Source organism: Camelus bactrianus, chromosome 16 (assembly GCF_048773025.1).
Source record: "Camelus bactrianus isolate YW-2024 breed Bactrian camel chromosome 16, ASM4877302v1, whole genome shotgun sequence".
Classification (NCBI taxonomy): domain Eukaryota; kingdom Metazoa; phylum Chordata; class Mammalia; order Artiodactyla; family Camelidae; genus Camelus; species Camelus bactrianus.
The window spans coordinates 16,485,277-16,501,432 of NC_133554.1; the positions used below are offsets into that span (position 1 = coordinate 16,485,277).

Below are 16,156 nucleotides of genomic sequence, written 5' to 3' on the forward strand. Positions count from 1 at the left end.
AAGTCTCCTAAGGATTGAAGGAAAGTTGTGGGCCATGTGACCTGCCTAATCCAAGTCTCGCCGCTAAACTGGGATAAATGCTGTTTGGGTGTTTGGGTTTGTTTGCTTTTTCACAGATGTTTGTTTTCTCCAGATCACCTTTATCACCAGTGGGCTTTGGGGAGCTTATCTGGTGCATGCAACAGCCATGAAAAGCATCCTTTCCGAGGAGTGGGCCCGGCCTTCAAGAACCTCCAGGGCCAGGGGAAATAAGAAAACCACTTCCAGAAAACCTGGCTGGGAATTCCTCTCCTACTCCTGGTATCTGCTCTCCCTCCCCCAGTACAGGCTCATTTCCATCAGCTCCTGTCCCCAGAAATGCTGGTAGCAGTGGGGTTAAATCCTCCCCTGGGGGTGGGAGGCCTTGAGAAGACTGGGCCACACACAAGTCAAGGCCCCCGTAACAGGTAGGTAAGCTGCATTTCATCCTTCGCTCCTCTGACCCCAGGCAAACAGCAGCAGGACAGTCACTGGGGGAGATAAGGCTCGTTTTGGTCCCAAAGGTTCCCCATGAGCTCCTGCTCTTGGGAAAGGGGACAGAAGCAATTTCTGTGCCTCCTACCCCACACCACATCCTGCCTTAAACTCTCCATGGCTCCCCACTGCCCAAAACAGTGATTATCAATCCTGGCTGCAATTAGAATCACCTAGGGAGCTTTTAAAAAAAAAAAAAAGACCCCAAAGCCCAGGCCACACCCAAAACCCAGTAAATCAGAACTTTGAAGGGAAGAGCTCCAGGCAACCAAGCCCTAGAACCACTGCTCTAGACCAGCGCTTCTCAAACTTGAATGTGCACATGAATTACCTGGGATCTTGCTTTAACTCGGATGCTGACTTGAGCAGGTCTGGGGTGGGGCCTGAGATCCTGCATCTCCTAGGAGCTCCCAGCTTATGCTGCTGGTTCAGAGACGACTCTTTGAGCTGCAAGGCTCTAGAATCAAGTCCCAACTCTTGATTCACATAGGGTCTGACCCCTCTATTTTCCCTTTTCCATCTCACATGCCCACAAGTGCATACTTGCTCCCAAAATACACAGCGTTGTTTCTGTCCTTGGTACCTGGGCACCTGCTACTCCCTTTGGGAGAAAAACCCTTCCCACAGCTACTCCACCTTCCTGGAAAACTCTTACCATCTATTATGGGAGGAACCACGTCTCCCCCAAATTCACAAGTTGAAAACCTAACCATCCAGGCCTCAAAATGTAACCATTTGGAGGTCCAGTCTTTAAAGAAGTTAAATTAAGTTAAATAAGGTCATAGGGGTGGGCCCTAATCCAGTATGACTGGTGTCCTTATAAGAAGAAGAAATTTGGACAGACATACATGCATACTTGCACCGAGGGAAGACAGCATGAAGACCCAGGGAGAAGATGGCCATCAAGAAGCCAAGGAGAGAGGCCTAGAACGGATCCTTCCCTCACAGCCCTCGGAAGGAGAAGATGGCCATCAAGAAGCCAAGGAGAGAGGCCTAGAACGGATCCTTCCCTCACAGCCCTCGGAAAGAGGCAACCCCACTGACACCCTGATCTCGGACTTCCAAACCTGTGAGACTATCAACGCCTGGTGTTTAAAGTGCCCAGTCGGTACTATTTTGCTACAGCAGCCCTACGAAGCTAACCTACCGTCTTCCAAGACCCCATTCAGGCACCACCCACCTTGGGAAGTTGTCCTGACTGGCTCAGCAGGTCCAGCACTTCGGTCATCCTTTCTGCCTTCAGGGTGCCCTGGCCTGCAGGTACCTGCCCAGCCTGCACCCAGCTACATGTGAGCTCTTCAAGGGCAGAGACCTGTCTCCCCCATGCCTGGGGCTCCAGCACCTCGCACGGTGCACGGTGCACGGAGGGCGGCCACAGATGTCACCCAGATTGAATGGAAGGAGGGCAGTTACTTCCCAGCAAGGTCCCATGCCTGCCTGCCTGCCTCAGCCAGGGCCCTCGGCCGCCTCCCCCACTCTTGTTTCCCTCTAGGCAGCCAAGAATGATCACTGTTTTGAGCTGGGTTTTATTTGGTGTGTGTGTGTGTTTTTTAAGCCACCATATTGAAATGCAAACTGCCAGGTGTTAAAAACGCCACCCCAGCCAGAAGGGGCAGCTGGTTTCTACAGACTACCATTGATCACATTTGCAGGAAATTCACAAAAGGTCCTCGATTCAAAACCAGGAAGAGAAAGTAATTCTTTTGTCAAAAGGCAGTGAGAACTAAACACTGGGCAGGGAGGGAAGGCAGATTTGGACTGCTGCTTCACCATCCCCTGGGCGTGGATGTATTTTGCGCCAGGAGAGGAGACCAAAGAAAGTCCGAGGGACCCACTCTGAACGTGCGGTAGGCGACCAAGCACTTCCGCAAACCCGCCGGGGTTAAACTTCACTGCAGCCCTAAAGGAGAGCTGAGACGTGTCGGGAAAGGAATGCCCACGAGGGCAAAGGGGAACCTTACCCCTTTCTTGGGATTAAGACGGTGCCTGGAAACCTGTGTTCTAGAGGAGGATCTGAAGCAGGCCATCAATTCATAGGAATATAAGATACAGGAATCCTTCATATTCAAAAAGCAGTCAAGTTAAAAGTTATGGTGCCATCCAAGCCCATAAAGAACAGCCCAGGCAAAATTGTAGAATGTTTTTTTTTTCCTTTTTACTCGGAACCTGAACCATAAAGGGTCACTTTCGTTTAGGGTCGATTTCTACTCCAGAGATAGCCGGGTTCGCTCTTTGGCCAGCCTTGAAACTCCAGCACAGGGTCTGATCCCTCGTCAGGTGCGTCCCGGGGGAGTCTTCCCATCCTGGGCCCCTGGGGAGCCCACGGACTTGCATCCAGAGGTCAGCGTCCACCCCCAGCCCCACAAGTGCCCCCACATCAGGTTTCCTCCAGTTGGTCTGATATAGAAAACTTGGGAAGAGGGGATAGAGGGGCGGCAGGAATTGCTACACAACTGGACACAGGCTTTGGATTGAAGGCACCCTTCTCTTAGCAAAGGTGATCTCAGACACCGAGAAGAAATTAGAAAAGAATGTAGTTCAGTGCTGCCAGACAGGGTGCTCTACAGAATCCTCTGACAATACGGCCAGGGGCCCTCAAGCAGCTCCTCCTCTACCCTGGAGGAGAGGGCTGCTTACCACTGTGCTCTGCTCCCCTCCGACCTCAGCAGTGGCCCCTCCAGACTGGAGCATGAAGGCTTGTCTCCCAAGAAAGCAGGTATCAAAGATGCTACAATGGCCTGAATTCTCTCCTGTGGCCTTCGCACCTCCCTTGAGCCAAAGGCATTACACCACCAACCCTTAGTGTTGAGGTCGCTTTCAGGAACCTCCTAGAACCCTCTAGAACAGTGATGACTCTCTTATTGCCTATGGAAGCAGTGATGGCCCTCTTTTATCTCTTATCGTTCACAAAATGGGATTTCAAGATCCAGGGGCACACTGCTCCTAGCAAAGAAGTATGTCCATCCCCAAGGATGTTCCAGGGCCCAGCACCCCTTTGTCACCTACGCAGAGGTCACTGCAGACAGGCGGCTTCAGGCACAGCTGGTCTCCATGGCCAAAGCCCTCCTGCACTTTCACTGGGCGCCAAGGGCTCCCTGGCACCAGCCACCGGCAAGGTGGGCCTGCAGGCCTGATTTTCTATACAGCACCACCAGCGCAACAGTAACAGTAACAGTCACGAGGACCACCATTGACCGAGCATCAAGTGTGCTCTGGACACTGCATGAATTCGACACATGCTACACAGAGACTCACCAAATCCTCACAGCAACCCTGTCATTCAAAAAATTGTATTCTTCGTATATTGACAAGCAAACTAAGGCTGAGAAGGAACAAGCAACTTGCCCAGGATCCCCAGATAATTAAGAAAAAGAAAAGGATTTGAACCCAGCTGCACTGGACACCAAGACTCTCTTCACCTACAAAGGCTTTTGGGCCACTCCTTGCCTGGCCTCGATCTGAACGGCACTCAGCGTGGGGAGAGGGGTGGGTGGGATGCTGGTCCATTAATATCCCCATTGCACTGGTGGATAAACTGAGGCCTATTGAATCTGCAAAGTGCCCACAGTCCTTCACTTGTGGGGAGAACACAAGTCCCTTCCTGTGCTTCAAATACAAGAGGACAAGGTCTATATGGGCCCTGCCTCTTTGCTGGGCTCCATTCACAGGCCTGAGGTCGCTCCCAGGTGCTCTGCTACTGCTCGTTCTGGAAGAGAGCAATGTGCCAGCTACCCCAGGGCCAACTTCGCGGAGGACGCACCTCCATCCCCATCACCACTCTCTGCTGGGTGAGAGGCTGAAGCCCGGCGGACAGAGACCGACCACCCATCCTTGCAGCAGGCCAGACTGCAACTGAGCCTATTGATTACTAACAGCACTTAACTCTGGCCTCAAGAATGCTTCTGCCACCGAGTCAAGACTTGCCCCACCCTCCGCTCCGGCTGTTACTGGCGAGACTCCCCAGGCAGGGCCTCCCCGGCCTCTCCTTCCGCACTCACTCCTTTCTGAGCTTGGATCTCAGGTAACTGACACATGGCCATCTGGAGCCGACACCCACTCTTCTGAGCAGGAATCCCCCTCAAAGACGATCAAGCCACAGCAACTAAATCTCACTTATTCGTGCTAACATTTCCTAATATTTACAGCATATACTTTTCTCGCAATACCATACACGTAACACACACACACGTAATACACGTAACAGGTACAAATCCCCCTACATATAGTCATGTTTTATTATACCCTTTGCCCCATAGTAAGGCCCTATAACAAGTGGCTGACAGGGATTTGAAGCCACTTATTTGGCAAGCCCATCCTGGAAGGTGACTGGTGACAGAGAGGAATATGAGCTGTCAGAAAACCCAAAGCAATTTCAGAATAAACCAGGGAACATGATCCAAGTAATAGGAGGGGCTTGCCCTGAACACAGGTTCCAGCTTGCAGGAAAGAAGGATGCACTTATAAGTTCTTTTCCCCAAACTTGAGGCTAAAATTCCCTACGAGCACAGGGAACTATATTCAACACCTTGTAATGGCCTACAACGAAAAAGAATATGAAAAGGAATATATGTATGTATAAATAAATCACCATGCTGTACACGAGAAATTAACACAACATTGTAAATCGACTACACTTCAATAAAAAATAAAATTCCCTACAAGGATTAAGCCCAGTAGAACAGATGATCTATACACTTGCTTATGTTCAAAGAGTCTCTGTGCAGTGCATTTTAACTTATTAAAGAGCATTAGTGTTTCTTTTCAAAGGCTTTCTCCAACCCACAGAAAACCGAGGTGGGTATTCTCAAGAAGACTCAGTCCCAGCCTATAGGATCACAAAGGCCAACCACTGAGGATGTGACACCTCCACACTGTGATGGAAACACAGGCAGCCCTCACCCTGGGAAACCTGGCAGGTGACAGCAGGTGACCTTGGACAAGTCACTCAGCTTAGTTTAGGATTCAGTTCCCTCCATGGTACCACGGGATCAACAGTTGTACTCCGGCCTCTGTCATCACTGAGATTTCTTCCTACTGGAGCCTGCAACAACTAACAATAAAACCTGCCAGGAAAAGGGGCTTATCCTCAGGACAATACAAGTGGGAGGTAGGGGGATGCACCCTCCGAGGAGCCTGTCTTAGAAGAGCCCCCAGGGATGAGCAGGCGATCGCGGTGTCAGAGGAGGGGCGAGAAGGCTGAGTCCTGGGGGCCTAATCGAGGAAGAACAGAGAGCCCAAGGGGTCTCCGGGCTTATCTGGAGTAGGGCCCAAGGAATTCCCTGTGTTTGAGGCCCACCTTCACCCCACTGGACAACTCTGCCGCGGACTGGATAAAGGCAATCTCTCCTCCACCAACCTCCCACCCCACTCCCGCTGAAACCAGCCAGAGCTGCCCAAGTCCAACTTCAGAGCAACTCAAGTTCAGGGAGACTCAGGCCTCAAAAGGACTGCCTTCTTCCAGGCTTTACGGGCTGCCCTAAAAACCAAAGTACTATTTTCATGCTGTTTCCATGGGAATCCTCATTCCTACTCCCAGTGACCAACTTATAAAGGACCTTTTGGAAGAAAAACCACCCACTTTCAGTTTGGGGCCCCTCTGAGCCCATAGAGCTGTAAGGAGGTGCATGCCCTCCCATACCAAGCAAAGGCCGGTGGTAACAAAACAACAGGGCACGCGGAAAACCAGGGCCAAAAATGACACAGGCCTCCCAAAGCAACACATCAGAGAGAGAAGAGGACAGGAGCTGGACCTGGCCAGTGTGAGACTGAATCCTAGTCATCAAGGAGGCACACGTAAAAATCTGCTACTGAATTCTGGGTAAGTCACTTAGCTCTAGGATTCAGTATCCTCATCATTAACATGGAGCAATTAAAACCACATCATAGGATTTAAACAGAATTAAATTTAGTGAAAATATGCACATGAGAGAGCTTGGTACTGAGAAGGGAACCAGCACTTGTGATCTGCTATTATGTGCTAGGAATTTTATATTCATTAGCTCATGGAATCCTTGAAGCAACCTTGGAAAATGATGCTGGTGGGGGTGGGGGTGGCAGTGGGGTGGTGGTCACAGTACAGTAATGGCTATTACTGTTTGGTTTGCTCTGGCTTACAGCTACTACATGCCAGACACATCATCTCACTTAATTCTTACAACCCCTCGGGAGACAGATGTCACGTCTTCTCTGCTGCAAACGAGGAACTTGTGATCCCAGTGGAGCCGGGGCTGCGACTCAGCCCTGTCTTAACCACAAAGACAAAAATCACTGCCTCTCGGTGGATACAGATCCCTTCCTTCACTTAGTGAATATAGACCCCTGCCTTCATTCTTCCTCTATTTACCAGCCATCTTCTGTGTGTCGGGCTCTATATAAGGCACTTGAAATAGAACAGAGTACAAGACAGACACTGTCCCTGCTCCCATGTAGCCTATGGTCCAAAAGGGAGAAAAAGACAATTAGGAAGCAGTTACTACGACAGCAGGTGGATTAGTCAGGGTTCTCCAGAGCAACAGAATCAAAAGGAGATACCTATGATATTACAGAGAGAGAGAGACAGAGAGAGACAATGGGAGGGATATTTATTTCAAGAAACGGAGTAGGCAAGTCTGAAACTCACAGGGCAGTCCAGAAGGCTGGAAATTCAGGTTAGAACTGGTGCTGCAGCCTTAAGTCTGAAGTCTACAGGGCAAGCCAGCAGCCTGGAAACTCAAGAAGGTTTTCTATGTTGCATTCTGAGGTAAAACCACTTCCTCTTCCGGAAACTTTAGTCTTTGTGCTTAAAGCCTTCAACTGATTGGGTCGGGCCCACCCCACCCCCACCTCCATTATAGAACGTAATCTGCTTGCCTTAAAGTCACTTCATTTTAAATGTTAACCTATCTACAAATTTCTTCAAGCATTATCTGGGCTAGTGTTTGGCCCAACAAATGAGCACTAAAAATAGCCTAGCCAAGATGACATATAAAATTAACCATCACAGGGGTAAATGAAGTGTTAAGAAAACACAGTGAAGAAACCTGAGAATTCAGAAAATATTGGAAGATTTAAGGAATAAGGAGGTATCAGAAGCTCAAAATGTTCCTCAGAAACTACGGAAATTTACTTACCAAAGACTAAGTCCTAATATAAATGTTTCAGGGACTCCCCAGTTAAAGGAGCCCCAAGGAATCCTTTTGAGAACCAAATGATTACTTAGTCCATCAGTTTGCTTCCTAAATATGATATGAGGGGTATCTTTACACCATATTTTCATAAACCAAGTCACAGTAGTGTCCACCAAATTTGAACAGAAATGAGCCAAAAAAAAAAAAAGGGGGGGGTGTGTGTGCCTCTAGCTGCCACCATATGCCCCCAATTCCTAGGAACACGAGGGGTCAGCAGGGTCTCCCTCCCGCCCATCCACTAAGGACAAATGGCCTCATCCTCATTTGAGGACCAGAACTCCAGGACCTACAGCTGAGGAGCGGGAGACAGCAGGGCAGGGAGGTACAAAGGCAAAAGGGACCGCGCTTTGTTATTCCATCACCGTTAAGGTCATCTGTTTGGTGAAACCGCAGAGGAGTCTAACTTTTTAACAAGCAGCTCTCAGTGGGAATCACTCTCTCCCTCTCATTAGCAGGCAGGAAGGGCTCTCCTCTGCGGGCGGCTGTGAACTCCAAGCCCCAGAAGGCCTGCGGGTGGAGAGGGACCGGCGGAGTCAAGCACAAGAGGCAGGAGAGAACTCCTCCTCTCAGGCAGAGGAACGAGTGGGCGCTGATCCCAACTCCCTGGAGACTTCCCGCTGCTTCCCCAGCCCTGGAAGGCAGGAGCCCAGGCCCGTTTCCACCCTACGTGGATGGCTGGAAGGAAAGCCTGATCTGGATCTCTGTCGGTTTGACTCACTTAGCAGACACTCAGTAAATACCTGCTGAATGCCTGAGTGTAGTTAGACCTTAACACAACCTCAGCACCCTACCCTCTTTAAAAGTGGATGGGGCAGGTGCTCAGAAATGCTCTCCCAGTTGGAAGTGACGGTTCACAGAGAGACTTTCACACATTGTGCGGGTCATGCTACCTGTTTATAAACAGCTGGGATCGGGGGAAGGCCGCCTAAATGGTAGAGAAGGAGCAGAATCTGCAACCCTGGCCTCCAAGGAATGTAGCTCTGACCTGAGCAGGTCAGTCGTAACCTGTGTGTCAGATTCCTCATCTGTGACACGGGACCATCTCCTCCCAGGGCTGTGATGGGGCCAGCTTCACACAACTGGCCGCCCTGCGCCTTCCAGAACCGAGCCGCACCCCCTACCGCCAGGAGGAAGGAGGGCCCGACGTGTGCGGCACCGAGCCGGCTCCCCAAACCTCCTCGGCTGCCACGCACCAGCATCCACGTGTGTTTGACTCCGTCAGCCACATCCCCGGCCTCGCTGGCGCTGCGGCAGATTCTTTTCCCAGAAGATTAATTTATTAACTCTTCCCGAAAGCTGTTTGTTTGGAAGAAGAATGCACAGCTGGCTCCAGGTGAACGTGTGTTGCTAAGGACAAAGGCCCAGAAAACAATACTGCTCCTCCTGTTCTCAACGCCGGAGGCCCAGAGACACCTGACTTTCTGCAAGACCCTGACCGGACGACCAGCAGGGAGGAGGTCCACCCCACACACCTGGGCTCCCTGGGGCTCCCCATGCAATTCTGCACCAGACACCCCCCCACACACATTTCCCAGTCCTGACCTACCTGAGGGGGCCTTTCCTGCAGGCTATGGCCTGGCCAACATCCGGTTCTCCCCCAAATAACACACCTGCCTGTCACTGTCCCTTCAGGGTCCGTCCTTCCCATCCGACTCGAAGATCCCTGAGGGCACAAGACCCAGCTTCTCTATTTCTGCCATATCCCCAAAGCCCCACAAGACACCTGGCACACAGTAAGTCCTCAATACATGTTTGTTACTCTGAACTGGGACCCCCAAAGTAAGTTTGAAGCTGTACACAAAGCCCTCTCTGTGTGGGCCTCTTGTGGTTTAAGCATGTGTGCACGTAATCATCTTTCTTAGGAGAGGGTCCAAAGGTTTCATCATCTGCTCAAAGAGGACCCCACCAAAAATAGCCTAAAAGGGTGCGCTCTGGGCAAGAGCTCTGGGTGAACTCGTCACACTTACCCCTTCTCCTGACAGCCAACCGCCCTTAACCGCCTCTCCTCTTTGGACAAAGCCCCTCCCCCACTCCCAACTGCCTCTCCTCCTCCTTCCATTTAGTCAGACCCTCCCTCCCTTCAGGAGCTCCCTCCAGACCATGTCCTCTGAGAGGCCCTCCTGGAGCCCCCAGTGGGAGCCTGCACTCTCTCCCACCTGCTGTGACAATGATTGGGTACCACCTGCCTGACACCCACTCCCCTCATTAACCATCACTGACTCCTGGAGTATTTACATGCTAGGATCCCGCTATAGCGTGTTAAGCTTCTTGAAGACAGGAACTGGGATGTTCTTCCTCAAAGTGCCCTTCATGTTACGAACTCAGTAAATAAATGTGCGGACAGGCACTCAGAGTTGTGTGATAAAATAACAGATGGCCAAGTCCAGGCTCATTTTCAGAAAAGACTTCTTATACACTAATACTACAAGGATTTTTAAAACACTATCCCAACAAACAAAATCAACTAATACTGTTGTTTCCTGTTCTCTCCCAGACCTTGTCTGTAAGCACTGGTAAGATTTATATAGTTGTATTCATAATACAAATACTACATCAGCCTCCGATATTTTTTCCCCCTGAACACTGCCTCTATAAACGTGATTTCGCTTGGGACTGAGAGCCTATATTTTGCCCTGCAATCCTCCTCATGGGGTTACTAGAACAACCAAACCAGCAGATGTCGAGCTGTGCAGTTCCATTCTTTCGTAACAGAACATTTTTTTTTTCCCATAGGCAGCTTCTCTTCCCCAGGTGTTAAAGCAGATTTTCCTTCTCGTTTTCCAGAACATCAAAGGTCTATTTTCACATGAAAGCACTCAACTGAATGTGTAGTAAAACAGACTGGCCTCTCCCAGCAGCCTCGCCCAGGCACCATCCTCCCCTGGCCAACAAGTCCCTAGTACAGATGTAGGAACCGCCCCACGAAGCCAGCTCTGGATGCCAGAATTCCACCCAACCCTCCTTGGACCTCTGACCACCTGGCCCCCCTCCCCTCTTTGCACTACAAGTACTTTATTTCCCCCCTCCTCTCCCTCACCAGTCACCACCTTGTCCCCGATGTCTGCCTGGGACTGTCCCCAGTGCCTCCCCAAAGCCACTCCATCGCCCAGGATCCACTGCCACCAAATACCCCAGGGACCCTGCCTGAACTCTCGTTTATCAGACTGTTTACATTAAAAGGAACAATATGCTCCCATCGAACGAGGGAAAGTCTGGCTTGCTGTCATCTCCAGGCTCTTTATAAAATAAAAAGTCAACAGGACCAAGCATTGGCTGAGTTCTCCAACCGTAATACACAGAACCCCAGAACAGTGTGGCAAGCCAAACAGATGCTCCCCAAATTCTCACAATACACTGAAAAACAAGTCTGACTCTGCCCTGAGGTAGGAAAACAGCATTAGGGAAGACACGTCCTACCAAAGCAGCAGTTTTTGTGTCAGGGAATAAGAAGCATGTTTTAGTGTTCAGATCCCTTTCCCTAAAAAGCAAGCATGATGTTCAACCTCACTATTGATCGGGGAAATGCAAATTAAAACCACGAGATACCACAAAACTGGCACAAATTAAAAAGTCTGATAATAACAACTGTTGGTGAGAAGCCAGAGCAATGAAAATTGCTCTATCTACTCCTTGCAGTACAAATGCTACAGGAAGGGGATGTTTAACCACAGTTTCTAGCAAACTTCAGTTGTATGTACCCTATGACTCAGCAATTCCACCCCAAGATGTATATATTCTGATGACCTCTGGCATGTATACACCAGGAGGTATGCACAGGGATATTCACAGCCAACACTGAGCAGACAAAAACAAATCAAGAACTCAAATGAAAAGGAGAAAAGATAAATAGTGGTCTGTTCCTGCAGCTACAGGCATCAACAGGCAAGCATGGGTGCAAACAGCAAGCTAAATGCCACAAAGTATTCTTTAAGGTGGAAAGAACAAACCTCACAGGGTATGTAGGCAGGGCTTCAAACTGGGGTGAAACACACAAGGATGCGACGGGGGCTGGTCCTAATACTCCGGTTCTCAGCAGGTTGGTGATTTCACATTCCTGTGTTATGGCTGTTCATACTTGTGCATTTCACATTTTTGTGAAATGGGCAATATTCCGTACAAGGAGGGGAGAAAACGAAACTCAACACCTCTCCTCTCCACAGGACCATTTTTCCTCTGGGACCTTTTGCTCTCTCAAAAGGAATCTACTTGTTAAGGGCTCTCAGTACTGACTACCACCCTTTTCCCTTGAGTCAAGCCAAAATTCTATCAAGGACACACAAAACCAAAAGGGAAATGATCTATTCTGACCACAAAGCAAGATCTACTCTAGAAAGATCTCTGCACCCACAGCATGTGCAAACCGGGCTTGTAACAGCACAGAGAGGGCTTCCAGCATGCTTTTCGTAAGAAGGAAGATCCCAGCTCCTGGGCACTCCACACTGGCCAGGGAGAAACTTCCTAAGACTTCCTAACACCCAGCAGCCTCTGTCCCCCACGCCATGAGCACGTCACCTCACAGGCAGCACTCAAGAGCTTCCTTCCACAAGCTTCCCTCTGGAGCGTTACCAGTGGAAACGGGGTCCTCCATCAAGAAACTCTGCAAGGGGCTCACCCTCTCAACACGTACAATGACCTAATCCTTTTCTGCTCAACTCCCCTTTCCACCTAGCGAAATTGTCTCTGTATCACTTTGTCCTTCCATCCCAAGAAGCCCCCAAAGCCACTGGTGGTCAGATGTCCTGCCCTTGCTCCAACTCCCCCCATGTGCCCACCTGGTTTAACTGATTCACACGCCACTTCAGACACCCCCTACACAAGCCATCTCCTTGAACGCCCAAGAATCACTCCCACGCTGCCATCTTTGCTTCCCCTGAGCCTAGGGACCCTTCTCTCTCCCAACTAACTCTCTCCCACGTGTCACAGTTTCAGCTCCTGAAATTCTAATGTTCTTCAAGGAAGCTGGCCCCAGATATTAAGCAGATAAAGATGCCTTTCTCCCAGCAAAAACCAAAGCTATACCAGCATCTTCTCGCCTCAATCTGAGCACACATTGGACTATGTGTCCTCAGTCAAGTCACCTGATCAAATATAATAACATAAGCAGTAACAAAAATATTAATGCACACCCACTGCTTGTTTACAATGCACCTAGCTAGTTGACAATGTGCTGGTCAATCCAGGAGGACACAAAAAAGACAGAAACATAGTCACTCATGTGAATAACCAGGAAAAGGGACTTTGTTAACTGAAAAAAGCAGACTGCAAAATGATACATATAAAAGGATCTTATATTCATAAATTATAATATATATTTTTAGTACACACACAAGAAAATTGAAGAATACATTCCAATTCATTTTTTTATCATTTCTTTCTTACCTTTTTTTTGGGGGGGGGGTAGTTAGGTTTATTTATTTATTGTTTTTAAAGGAGGCACTGGGGATTGAACCCAGGACCTCATGCATGCTATGTATGCAGCTCTACCACTTGAGCTATCCCCTCCTCCCTTAAATATGTTCTAATTCATTAACAGTAGTGGTGGAGGAGAGGCAGCCCAATAGGGAATCTATACTTTGGACTATAACTGCTCTAACGTTTAATTTTTTAATTATGAATACACATTATTTATATAATAGGGAGGGGTGTTTTTCAATAAGTTTTAAAAGAAAGACAGCAAAACAAAATTCCAACTCTCAGGAAGCTTCCAATCCGGCTGCTAAAGTAAAATTTAACACACATGGAATGAGAGTGAACAAGACAGCAGGAAAAATCCAATTCCTGGCTCCTTCCAGGAGAAAGACAGGCGATCACAAGATGCCAGTTGTCCATCTCGGGCAATGAATGCCAATGGAATGAGAGGCAGAGGTCAGCTGGCCATGAGTTTTCAGAAGGGTGTGCAGGAAGGGAGAAAATCTGCTACGGCAACGGATAAACAAGGATGGAAGGACAGCATGAAAAAGGGGCCAAGTCAGGAGAGACAACCTCCCTGGACTCCCTCAGACCTTAGTTTTCCAGCTTCTGAAGCAGTATGGAAAAACAAGCCCTCCCTATAGGTAGATTATTTTGCATGCATACAAGACAAATATAATCTCAACCAAGCCAAGAGGAATATCCCAAATATACCTTTGTTAAAACAACTCACTTTGAAATAATTTTAGAACGACTCTAACAAATGCAAAGACAATTTATAGAGCTCCCCTATATCTTTCACCTTGCTTCTTCAAATGTTAATATCTTACATTAACCACAATACATTTATCATACTAAGAAATTAACACCAATTCAATACCATTAACTAAACTACAGACTTTTTTTTGGACTTCACAAGTTTTTCCACCGATACGTTTTTCTCTTCCAGGATCCAATCTAGGATACCACACTGCATTTAATATAATTCGTTTTTAAACAAGCCAACATTTTATGATTATTTATTCTCTCTTGGTAAGAAAATGTGCTGGCACTCAGGGCAAAGACTTCGTCCTGCTCCTCACCATCAAAGAAAGCAATCTTTGACGGATCTGCCAGGCTCCAAAGGGAACAGAATTTGATCTACAGTGAGATAAAAACCCAGACAATGACCAAACCTCTTAACCCTCCATAAGCAGCCACAACCCTGGCCTCTCTCCACAGCAACTAACTGGTATTTAAAAGTAATTTATGTTAATTGCAGTCGGGCATATATGAACATTACAAAGCAAGCTGGCTTCAAACAAAAAGGCTCAAGAGAGGAGCCTAACAAAAAATTAATTTTGTAAAAGACCTATTTCTTATTCCAACTTGTTTTTAAATATATGTTCTGAGTCACAGCCCATTAACTGCCTCAATTTATTAATAATCTCAGGGCAACCAACTATCTCGGATCATGCAAAGATGAAATCTTGCATAAAAAAGAAAATGAAATATCTACACACAAACATTAAGCAGGTAGTCAGCTGTGATGACCAGAGAGGATTATCTTTTTTTTTTTTAAACCAGAATTTGTAGGGCAAAGACAGGAAGGTACAGGCTCCAGAAACTCAAACTTCATAAAGAAAAATTTTCTCCTCCGAACATGAGATTACCTTAGAAATGACTGGTTCAAAGAAAGTTCTTTGGAATTCCCTCCCCATAATAGAAATTTGTGATGGGAGGAGAAGGTCCCATATTCTCAAAGACCCTTCTTTTAGCTGAGGAAATGACGGCGCTGTTTTGGCATTTTAAAGCAAGAACAAATACTTTCGCTATAAAATCTACTTTGTAGATGGAATCAGTAAGACAGCTGTTTATACGGAAAGCCTTTCCTCTCTCTCTCCTTCCAAGTCCCTCAATGATTCGTATCAGTAATAAAACACTAACTGGAACAAAGAAAAACAGGGTTTGAAATAAAAGAGACAGAGGCACCAATAGCACCTCCCACTAGCTAACACCAGCTCAGCCCACTGATCTGAATGACGCTTCTCAACCAACCCCAGCGTAAAAGGAAAAAAAAAATCTCCCCAAGGCAGACCAACTTTTTGTTGCAGAGCCAGAAACTGGGTTCTTATTTGTGTAAAACGCTCAGTGGGTGTGACACACTTCATCTTTGATATGCCCTAGGCTTTGAAGCTGGCTCCTTTCAGCCACGGGGAACCTGGATGACTCACCAAGCACCCTTCCCTCGCCCCTCCTCTCCCACCGTGAGCTGCCTTACGAAGCTATTGGCAGGACCACCAGATTCATTCCCCTGAGTGACAGAGGCTCCAGGAGAGAAGGAGGGACAGGAAGGCACATGATCATCCATCATGGGAAACGAAACCTCAACAACCGTGTTTGCCCTGGAGGGTGAGCCCTTTCCCGCATCCCAGCTCTTTCCTGTCAACTCTTCAAGGCTCAAGTCCAATGTCCCTTCCTCTGGGAAGCCTGCCCAGCTCTCCCCTGCACTCGTCCCCCCTCACAGATCCTGTAACACCTTCAGCATCCTTCACCTGTTGATTTCACACCAACACCTGTTGACGACCTGCCTCCCCAAACAGACTTCAACTCAGGAGCAAAGGAGCCCCCTTCCTCATCTCTGTAACCCCAGCACCATGCCCTGCACCCATCCCAGAGCAGGGGATCAACAAATGTTTGTTCAGTGAATGAACACAACTCAGCTCCCCCCAGAAACCCCATTACTAAATGCTAATTACCACTAGCTGCATGAATAATGAATGAAGAAATGAGCTAACAACTGTCCCCTTGTTAGCCAAGTGGCCAAGTCCTTCGGGAGCACAAAGAAGGGATCGACTGACTTATGGCTGTAGTCGGATGGTTCAAAGACGAGACGGCCTGTCTTAAAGGGTGTGCAAGAGGCAGGGAAGGAGGGCCACGCCCGATCTGCAGCTGGCAGCACCCAGAGATTTTACCAATCAAGCTCCCTTCCCCAGGGCAACAAGCTCCCTGGAGCTGGTCTTTGTGTGGCAAACTCAAGAGATGTCAGCAGGAGAGCCCAGCTGTCCGAGGACAAACTCACCCTGTCA

The 16,156-nt window shown here is 48.4% G+C and overlaps 1 protein-coding gene across 11 annotated transcripts in view; it reads right to left on the reverse strand.

The window, feature by feature from the left end:
* The window catches only part of MSI2 (musashi RNA binding protein 2), a 379,830-nt gene that overhangs the window by 329,427 nt on the left and 34,247 nt on the right, over positions 1-16,156 (reverse strand). The gene's annotated exons all lie outside the window — the stretch shown is intronic.